This window comes from Plectrocnemia conspersa, unplaced genomic scaffold (assembly GCF_051122295.1).
Source record: "Plectrocnemia conspersa isolate PC_06_02 unplaced genomic scaffold, ASM5112229v1 ptg000005l, whole genome shotgun sequence".
NCBI lineage: Eukaryota > Metazoa > Arthropoda > Insecta > Trichoptera > Polycentropodidae > Plectrocnemia > Plectrocnemia conspersa.
The window spans coordinates 14,704,044-14,716,326 of record NW_028277169.1 but is presented as its reverse complement, the minus strand read 5'-3'; positions in this window follow the sequence as shown (position 1 = coordinate 14,716,326).

The following is a 12,283-nucleotide window of genomic DNA, read 5'->3' as shown; positions in this document are numbered from 1 at the left end:
TCTCTCGCGTTCCCATGGCGATGAAAAGTTCGATATAGAGATTCTCATCTCTCTTCTTTTGCAATTTTACCAACGGCGCAGAAGTAATTATGTCTTTTGTACTTCGAAATGTAATTAAATCCGGTGTATAATTGAATTTATCGCGAAGGGGTGGCTGGAATCAGGTTAAATTTATTAGGCAATCAAAGTTGTTTTCGATCAACGCTGCCGCGTGCGGTTCTTGGGAATTTCGTTATACACAGCATAAGGAAATTTGTTTATTATTGTTTATTTGGTTTAAGAGGGTTTTGTTTCCTATGATAGGAACAGAAAGATTGGTGTGATTTATTGATTTTGCACCAATGAGTCAACGCTGAATTCTTCGGGGGTCTTTCAGACGACGAAACCCCGCTGCACCCTCTCATTTCATTATTTCTTCCTGACTTAATCGCCAAAAGGGTAGGTACTAGATTTTTTCGTCGCCCTTTCTTTTAAATTTGTAGTCGAGTACTTTTGTTTCCGGACGTCTGCTTCTTTATTTTAATCCCATCGAAAAGAAATACCACCAACCCCTACCGAAATAAAATATTTAAATAAGCAATTAGTACTATTTTATTTCACATTTTTTATGTGTATTAATAAAACTTTTCTCTTTTATTTACATTGAAGAAATATGCATATAAAATATGTACTCTGCTTAATCACTCTATGAACTAAAATAACAAAGAAAACATTTTTTAATAGTTTCTTAAGATTTATAATATTAAATACTTTTTATTAGCAAAAAGCATTTTTTTAATATAAACTCACAATTATTATCACCATTGATTTATAGTGCTAGTTATATATTAATATTAATTAAGAGTCTTTTAAGATTCGAATCGATTGCTCTATTCAGAAATATTTTCAAGAAACTAACCGCGGATGATAAATCAAGTTCTATTTGTTAGTCCCAGTTGCCAGTGGCAGTCGTCCGCAATCTGTCAACGTCCAAACTTGACGTCTCTCGGTCGTTCAACACTTTTCAGAATAGTGTCCAAATTAAATTCTGGAAAGCGTAAAAAAAATCGTATTAACGATTAGAAAACTAGTTCGTTGCGAGATTCCCACGAAACTGTACTAGGAGATTGGACGCGATAAACTTTTGTTTGGCCCGGAGGCGTCGAATAGGAATTGTTGGGTAGCAGAGTTTTGGTTAAATCGTTGACGAACATAATTGAACTACAGCCAAAAGTAACAAGGAAAAAAAACGAGATTCCAATGATAAAGCATCATTGTTTGTGCAAAAAGTATACCTTATGTAACAACGCTTCTTAACTTCTTAATTGGTGTTTTGTACGTAATCATCTATAACAGTGGTTCTCTTTTGACAAAACGTTTTGATAATATATTTAATAATAATATTGATGAATATCTAACATTTCAACACAACAGTCCAGAAATTTAGACAAACAAACGTTCATTTAAATAATATAATAATTTATTTTACAAACAATTTAATATATTCAATAAAAGTTAATAGTAAATAACAATTTTCATGTTTACAATTTTCTTATTAGTCTCGAGGTTAATCATCTGAAAGTAGAGTCTCCAATTACTCGAACCATCAACTACTTGAGTATCGAATATTAAAATTTTAAAATACTCGAGTACTCGAGTACTTTCAAGTATTTACCAAATGTACCAAAATAGCTATTATTCAAATTTGTGCACATATAAATAAATAAATAAAATACTTAGTATGTTAATTTTTACAATTATTTTAACTTCACGAACATACTTTTTAAAAACAATAATGCAAAAAGTGTCTCGAATTTAATATTACTGCTAACCTTTGGTTTTATTATTCCCGTTATGAAAAAAACCCTTTCCGTTGCTGTTGATGTTGGTCTTATTGTCATTAACGCGTTGGATAAGGCTTCTAATTTATATATGTTCGCTTTTTATAGATATAAATTTTTTTGAACTCTCTTCTTATGTTCTCTTCTTTCATTCCCTTCTCTGCTTTTCTCTTATTTCCTTCGATTATTGACAAAATAGTATTTTGTAATTCTTCTTGAATAGATTTTTTTTCTTAACAATATACAATATTCTACTCCTTCTGATTAATGCGAAGAATTTAAATCTATATCCTTCGAAGATGTATTTGGGTGAATCCCTTTCACTCTAGAGCTAAACGGTTCGCAAAGAACTGACTTTACTTTAAATGCCTTTAAAACACACAATTGTTTTAATTTATATTTTAAGCTGAGGGATCAGTATAACACTTTACGCTACAACTGCATAGTCATAAAACCTAAAAAATTGTTGTTGTTGATATTTCATATTGTTCATTGCCATAAATTAGATAAGTCGGGACTGTCGAACAGAAAACACAAAAGAAATTTCTCCGTCGTACCCACTAACATAGCCGACGACCAGAACTATGCAACTATGGAACTATGAAAAAATTATACCTGATAGTAAGCGCTTTAACTCGGGACTTCGGGCATAAACGCCAAATAAAAGCAAGACGTTAACCTTTACCGGACCGAGTTAAAGTTATTTTTGTTTCTGAAATATTTCAAAATTTTTTAATTTCGAGTATTAATCGAGTAATTTTCAAAATACTCGATTATCAAGTACTTAAAAAATAGACAAAAATACTCGAGTATCGAGTACTCGATTACTCGAATTGGAGACTCTATCTGGAAGTCATATATATTTTCTCCAGAGACTATTTTTTTTATTTTTTATTGAACGTTTATTTTAATAATATAATTAATTTTACAAACAATTCATTATATACAATACAAATTAATAACCATTTCCATGTTTACAATTTTCATATTGCACATTAATATATTTATTAGCACATTAATTTAATATTTTATACCTTTGCGTTTCTTCGATTTCCTACTATGTATTATTTTTTATGTATTGTAATGATACAATGTATTATTTTTTTAATATAGTATTCCCAATAAAATATCATTCTTTTATTTTACAAAAATGTTGAAAAGCACTGCCTCGTAAAACACTCGCTCTAACATGTATAATTAAATACAATTTTTTAAAAAGCTTCGGTCACGGATTGGCACATCGTTTTTGTTGAATTTTGTTGCCATTACAATAAAATTGCTTTGATTACACGTTGATGTGATTCGCGGGCGTGTGATAGGAATCCCAAACACGTCTAAATTGCTACTTGCATTGAAATAAATTAAGAGTTAATCCTCTCGATGTCTAAATACGTATGTGTGTATTAACATAACTGTTGTGGAGTATATGCATATTTTTTTGTGTAAATATATATATGGGGTTTTGGGTCACGAGCTATTTTCCCCTTTGACATGGCATGTCTTGTTGACTTGTCAACATTCGTATATGTACGCAAATCTTAACCGGAATTTCATTATTACTAGTGTACGCATGCGAAACCTTTCTTTGGATAACCCGAGTATGTAATTTAATATTACGTGAAAAAAAATAAAAGCGTTATACTTTATTTTTATTGTATGAAAATAAATAAATTTTAATATTATCAAGAAAAGCAATAATACTTTTATAAAATAAACTAGTATTATATCCATTTAAAAACCACCAGAGGAAGCAAACCGTTGTATACATTAACCCAAAGCTATTTATATTTAATAGCAATCTAAAATAATAATATTTGATTTAAATAGTGGCAATCTTAAATAATAATGGTTTTCAAAGCGTTTATTTAATAAATTTACCAGCAATATACATTAAAAATATTTTATTATTTTTAAATATTTGCATCTTTAAAACAAATATTACAATTTAATATAAAAGAAATGTTATTTTTCGCAGCACGACGAACGAAACTGGTACGCAAAAGCGTGTAAATGAAAATATTCGATAAGGCATTTTGTTTAAATAACACATCAATTCTGCCATATTTTAATGTACATCAGTAATGGTAAGTATATTTCTAAGATAACCAACTACAAACAATTTTATTGTAATAATGTTTTTACGGTTCTTTTACCAAATAAATATTTACCAAGTAAAACAATGCTATTTTTTAGAAAATAGCAAAACATTGGTTGGTAGTGAGAGTGACCGGTAGTTATAAAAGTTTTTGGTTACAATTAAAATGGCTTTGCCTTTTGAAAATAGTGGTGTTGTTATTTGTATATTTTTTTTAATACATATAAAATTTGTAAATTTATAATAAAAATAAATATTAAAAAATATATTAAATAAATAAGATCAAATAAACATAAAATTCAAGTTTGATTAAAAAGCTTTAAAACTCTTTTTCTCAACGCAATGGTGTTTTCCAGACCAAAAAATTGAAGCCTGGAAAATATAAAAAGACACTGCATGAGGTTTTATTTGATTACAATATTTTCACAAAAACAACTATATAATATTGGTGTTTCTAAGATAGTTTTACAGGAATATTTAAATGTAAGATATTTCCTAAAAAAATATTTTGTTATAGCAATTTTATAAAACAATGTGTCTTACATATTGCCCTACAAACCCAAGACACATTAATAAATTTATATAAATATTTACTACGACAGAAAAAAATTAAATTCGCAATAAATAAAATGATCTTAATATGTTGTGTACACAATATGTCTTACCATTCTTCTAGTAGTAGCTCCAGCACGATTTTTACCGATCGATTTTAGCGTTTACTTTAAAATAGTGAGTTAATAGAAAACTAAGTGATTTATAAACACGGTTTATTATTATAACGTAGCCGGTCATGAATGGAGCGTTGTGCAACGCTTCATAATAAGCCACCGAAGTCGTGACCGTAGCTTATGGACTATTGCTAAGAATGGTTCTTATACCGCGTGCTTTGCACCCCTGACGTAGTTCACAACACCTGGCTGGCGTTAAGTGATCACTCTATTCGGGAGTTAAGTGATTTCTTGATCATGCGGAAACTTACCCGCTGAGTTGCTTCATGAATCGAATATTGAAAATCAAATGTAAAGTATTTAAGAATTTAGCTTTTGTATACATTATTATTTGATGGGTCACAATTGCTCAAATTCATAATTTTTCTTGAGAGGTTCGACTCTAAAAAAATTCATAGCAAGAATATATTTATAAAAAAAGTAAAAATCGACCCTTAATAATGAACCTGAACTAAACTGCAGTTGTTTGAAATGTATGTACCGATGTATTTTAAGTATAAGTTATACATACAATGAATAAAAAGAGCGGAACATTGCCTTCAAAGCACCCACTATTTATAAATTTAAAAATATAAATTCCAGACAATATGAAAAAGCGACTAATATAAATATCTTATCATTTCACAACTGGTACAATAAAACGTACCATAGTACCAAAAATAATAAAAATTCTTGCATTATTAAATATTTAATTTTATTATTGGGTAATGGAATATTACAAAAAATATCAACAAAACATTAATATGAAATTTAACATAAATAGAATTAAAAAAATAATATATTTTTATTATTTAGGTCTTAATGTATTAAAATGTTTCTATATTTTATTAATGCAACCTTAAAGTTACTGACAATATAAATAATAAATTTATAAAAAATGATATTTTGCAATTTATATTTTGCCTTAAATAAATCCACTGGCTATTTAATGCTCTATCAGACATTATACCATATTTCAAAGTCAATGGCAATTATCGAACATCTGATTTTGACTTTAAAAAATGACCCTAGCGAAAGAATAATGCGAAAATTTGCTACAAGTTTGTTTATCTTGTAACTTAGGCAGACGACAGACTGTTGTGATTAATCAATGAGTAAAAAACAATCAAAAAAAGCTTCATATAGGTCTGTTGCCGCAGAGTTATAAATGAACCGAATTTGTATTTATCACAAACAATTTAATTTAAATTTACGAAAGAGAACTTCAAATGTAGAAAGTCACTCACATATTACTCTAACCAGTTGACCACGTAACAGTTATCGTACAATACCTCGAATGATTGATGGATAAAACTTGAAGTTAGTAAGCTTATTCTTTTGAAGACATATTCCCATTACGTTTTTTTTGCTTACAACACTTGACCGATTGTCGTGAAAAGATATTATAATTAAACAATCAGAAAAACCAATTACCAGTTCGCTTTCGATGGTCTTCCGGAATACATTTCGTGTGAATGACAGCTTTGAGATTGAAAGTCTTCCGAAAAGGTGAAAGTTAAACGTTGTCACCTGACAAAGATCGTTGCTGTGTTATTTTTAAACATTTATATTGTAACTGGTTTGCTTTTAAAACTTATTTTGTCAGAATATATTTTTTAACAACAGTTAATAAATTTGTTGCTTCCTTATTATTAAGGATTATTATCCACAATCTCAGTGTACCTGAATTTATTTATAAAGCCAAATATTGAAGCCATACTTGAGACTCATTAACAAAGACGACAAGCGACGTTTTTGTTTAAAAGTAAGGTTTACATTAATAAACTTTTTATGTAAAACACATTAAATAAAAGTTTTTATTAAAAAAAATGTTGTAGCAGCGTTCGTCCCTCACCCAGTAATGTAAAATAATTATCTTAATTATATTTAAATGTTCTTATACAACTCTTTAAAAAAAATAATCAAACCCTACAAATAGACGAAGCCTATCGATCGGCTACCGATTATATTACACTACCGGTCCCAGTAGGTAGGTACGTAAGATTAGGACCAAAAACAAGTTTTCACTCTTAATCACTTTTACTAGTACAATTTATAGGATCCCACGTATAATATCAGAATTGGACTCGAGCACTTAATGGGCGACTCATGACCGATACTTTTTTCCCCCCGGGTCCTTTTATTTGTTGTTGTAAATTCAAAAACTGTATTATCAAAGTCAGAAGTTTTAAACCTATAGATATATAATAAATATTATATTTTAAAATGTAAAACATAATTAGAATATTAAAAACAGGGGATTATTTATGATTTATGCAGTAGTCAAAGTTTATTATTTAAAATTAAATTTAATATTTTAATAACTAAACAGACCATAGTTTTGACTTTGAGTATCTAAATAATACATACACTGTTAAAAATTGCGTTGATTTTATTGAATAAAAATGTTTACTTAATGAGAGTTACTCATATTAGAATATATTTTCCCGTAAGACCCTTATTTAAGAAAAATTTTGTGATTATATTTTTAAGATAGCACCTGATTTACTACAGCATTAGATTTTTTAGTTATAGCTATCTTTGGTTTTATAAACATATATTTGATTTTATTTTGCCAACATCCTACTCACTTGTATCTTTGGTATATTTCTTAAGCTTATATTATAAACAAAGATACATAAGTAGCATGTATAATACATATAAATATATTTTAAACTAATTAAAAAAAATTAGATACTACAATAGTAGTAGTAGGAATAGTAATTAAAAATTAACAAGCAATAGCAATTGTACTAGCGATATTAATATCGATATTAATAACAAGAACAATATTATCAGTAATCTACAAAATAATAATAATAATTTAGACATGACGGCAGAAAGTGCATAAATGATTAAAAGTTAGACTGACGAAGGTTTAATGGACCAAAGTTCACGAGAACAAAACCCCTAGGGATGTGAAGCTTTGGTGATTGACAGAAAAACCAAGGGGTGTTCTAGAGAAGGTTGAAATTCACTAACTTGTATGGGAATCGAGAGGTTTATCAAAGGTTGTGATTTAATTGATTTTATATATATGTATTCATTTTTGGGTTTTGATCTAATTTTTTTTAATTAGTTTAAAATATATTTATATGTATTATACATGCTACTTATGTATCTTTGTTTATAATATAAGCTTAAGAAATATACCAAAGATACAAGTGAGTAGGATGTTGGCAAAATAAAATCAAATATATGTATATAAAACCAAAGATAGCTATAACTAAAAAATTCTGTCGACTGTAGTTCAATCGATTTCTTAAGAAAATAATGTTTAATTTATAAGGATTTTCATGGTTTTGGTCAGAACAAAGAATTTTTGATTTTAAAGACATGTAATATAGTTTTAGAAGTAAGCAACGTCTGCCAATTGTTTCACTTCCTATTTTTATCAATTTTAAGAAAATTTTGGTTTAAACAGAAAATTTCCTGTAGAATGACAGTTAATTATATCTAAAATATATGTTTTTTTATATTAGGATAACGACAATATTTTGAACATGTATATAGATAGACTAAATCTTTACTATGTGGATTTTTTTACAATTGCATGAAGGTCGCGTAATAAATTTTATAATTATTTTTAACCAACTTTTTGTAATACTGTAAGCACAAATTAATCTTTATACAATTTCTTTAGACATCTTATAATAAATTAATTGTATACGTAAAACTATATATTTTTTTTCTTTCAGTGTAAAATTTTGTTTCACATTCGTTTACTTAATTTCTTTGATAACTTTTTATAAGCACGAATTAAAAACCTGTCTTAGACAATCCTTCACATTTTACATTGATTTTTTTATAATAATTTTTTTTTTAAAATAGGATCTTAATATCATAAAGATTTATTTTTTTAATAAATATAACTGTCAAAATAATAATTTAATGTGAACTAACATCAATACTCGAGTCTTGCTCTTTTAGCTTTTAAGAAGTATTTGACTTTTAAAATAGATTAATTAGTGAATTATTTTGTTATATAGATATATAAATTTTTTTTTTAAAAAGGTGTTTTTTATGATAATTAATGTATTCACAGTATAAGAATGGCGTATTAGATTAAACTTGTATTATAGCTAAACTAATCTCGTCTATAGTAGACTATGCTAAAATTTTTTCACTATCTATTAAATCAGTTGCCGTCTTTTTTATAGGATGTACAAAGTTATAGATAATATAAATTATTGGTAAATTCACAATAATTTTTGTTTTAAAATAGATTTTATATAATATAATAATAAAATTTAAAATAAAATAATTATGTTTTTGTAGCATTGACTGCGTCTCGTAAAACAGTCATCTCTAAAGATCAAGCTAAACTCTGAATCTCTGATTTTGTACCTGGATCAGGATTTTAATGTGGAACGCGGCTGCTTCCTCGGAATTCTTAGTTTCGGTCGATGTTTGGTACAGCTTCATTTGGTGCAAGTTCGGAAAACTCTCGAGTCTCATGTCATAATTATCTAATAGAAGTTATATACGCTTTTGAAATAGAGAATGTGCCTTTTCTTATCCTACGCTTAATATTTGGTCCAATGTGACGATTTATGGGTGAAAACAAAAAATATATGTTACCAGCCTTATGCTTTTGTGTTACATTGATACTCTTAACAGATAGATCTCTGTCATAAAACACATATAATATTGTGCAGCATATTTCACCGACATGGGGTCACTTAACCACTATAGTATTACTATGTATTAGCTTAAAAAAGAACCACGGAAAATATTTACGTTCATTAAAAAATAATACGACAATTTTTTAATTGAAATCCTGGAAAACTGGTAAATAGTATTTATATTTAGCTTAGAATAATTAGTTTTAGGGAGTATTGTGATTTAAGAATTATCCTTTAACATTAATAATTGATTTGTCGCTTTTATCATTTGACTATCCCTGGCTGTATTAAGGCTTGCCTAAAAATACCGGTAACCAGCTACCGCGGCGGCTGTGCTTATAATTATCGGAGCCGATGTGTATATGTGTGTATAAAAAAATAATGAAACGGTAGGAGAAGCGTTTTGGAGCAAGGAAGATAAAATAACGAAAATAATTGACCTCGGGTACGTTGTATATGTGTGCCGGACCCCGAACACGTTTCCCAATAAATCTTCCGGACCACAAGAAATATGTAGATTTTATCCAATAAACTCTATATTAAAAGTCCGCCCCGTTGCCCCTTTCTCTATATTAAATTGATTTAAATAAATAAAATATGAATTTTTATCACCCTCTCACGGAATCTGTGTTTTTTTATCTGAAAACCTCATGAACCATGAATCATGTATTATATTAGATTTTGAGCAAAACATATCAAACAATTATATTTATAATTTAAAATATTCAATACAGTGCACATTTGAATATCATAGTACGTATGACGCAATATATGGATTTATTAAATTCAGTATGTTCACTCAACCTTCATATCGAGATGAACTGTATTTATGGTCCCGTAGCCCTTTAGGTAAATTATCCCTCAGATCTTTATCGTCCACGAGTCCCCAATTCTGAAAGAACACTATTAATGCCCGGTTGGACGCAATTAAAAACGTATTCAGATTATGCAAATACATTAACCACTCGTTAATCACTCATCGTGGGTTTGGTTGAATTTAAATGGGGATGTTTGAATGACGAAACGTAAGCCCGTGCAGAGTGGAGAATTATTCAATATATATATATTTACATACTTATACACAAATGTCATTTTGAAAATACTGTATGCAACTTAATCACTAATGCAATACAAGGTAGTAATAAAAAAACGGCAGTATTGATTTTAAGCAAAATATATTAGTTTATTCAAAGAAGTTTTAAAAATTTCAATGATATTACACTTATGACTCATCACTGTCCTTAAATAAGACATATGTATATGGCAAAAGCGTTGATTAATCCATCACGACACTGTCATTTTTGGACAAAAATATCATGAATTTGTAGTGAAATGTGAGCTGGTGCGGTATCGTGGCGCAAAATGCAAGAGTTGTTTGTCTATAATTCTGATTCAAGTCCTCTACTCAAATGGCTTAAATCTGCAAGATCAATGCCTTAAAAAATGTGTAATGTAGTGCTAAAAATTCGAAGTGGATTACACGAAAAATATTATTGAAAAAACAATACGGAGAACTTTGATATTTTATTGAAGATGTCATGTTTTTTTTGTTAATTTTTCTGTGTGTTTTTATTGAGACACTTGTACATTTTTTTAATTTCATAACCATATATGTATATAGAAATACATCGGTACCGGTTATGATGTGTTTTTAATATAATATAAAAATATTTTGTTAAGTAGTTAGATGTACTTATGTTGTGTTTTAAAGCGGTGATTATATGATTGTAAATATGAAAATAAACACACATGTATTTTATTTCATAGTAAATTAAATAAATATATTTTTCACCGTTTTAAATATGTTTATATTACTCTTTTTCACTTCCTAAAGCTACAGTAATAAATTCTTCAATCTAAAAAATTATTGCCACCGCAACAATAATGACATATGATTATCGCTTCAGGGGTAAATTGAACCTCAAAACAATCAGTCTGAGCCTCCAGACGGATCATTCCAAGTCGTTCATTTAATTTGATCGGCAGTTACATTTGCGAATTAACCCTTTTCACGAATTCGTGAGAACCGATTCGAGTAGCATCCTAAAATCTATCATTTCAAAATAAATTTCGATCCCCAAACGAGAACCGAATCATTCTTTCGTATGCAAATCAAATCTGAACTGCATCCGTTTCTACGATTGTTAAAATTCAACCTATGTTTATGCAAATTTTGCACACAGACGCTGTCTAGAACAGTAGCCAGAGACACATTTAGTTCGAAGATGAGAGGAAACATACGATTTTGGAGCAAAGCATTAAAATAATTTAAAATAAGAGCCCGAACTGAACCGGTCCGACTTTATTACACTAAATTACACGTCTAAATAGTAGAAACGGGCGTAACGATCGGCGATTTACCTAAATTATAAATAATTGTCGGATGGAACTGTTAGGGAAAACGGTAGAAGACGATCGACTCAATTGTTCTTGATTTAATTAATATGCTTCGAGCCGCCGAAAGGTTCAGTGGAATGTATTTTTATTTATTTTTAATATACAATGGTATCAATTTATTAAAACCAGATGTATAATTTCATTTATAGTTATAAAATCATTTAACCTATAGTATGCCAAAGTAGCGAATCACAAAATAACAAATCTTATTACATATTAAAATTTATTAAACTATTTATTAGAGACGGTACTCCCATCCAATTATAGTAATAATCACTTTTGAGCACTCTTTAAAATAACTGCTCCATATATTCATCCTATTCCTGACCAAGTCTTTCGATAATGAAACCAAACCTATATATTTTGTTGCTTTAGCCCCTAACATTTTATTCGTTATTATTTTTGAGCATAAATATTTAGTTGCTCTGCTATATGATTAGGTTTTCCAGCTTTTAATTTTTATTAATATAACTAGAGTTCCAGGGGTCCATGGACCCCAGTTTAAGAACCGCTAAGCTATACGAAGCCATGGTAAAATTTAATTTGGCAATCAATCAAATAATCAATCTCATTAAACTCGCTATAAAATATGTGGAAGAGTTCGTTTCTCGAAGAAGGTTCTGTGCATATTTAACACAA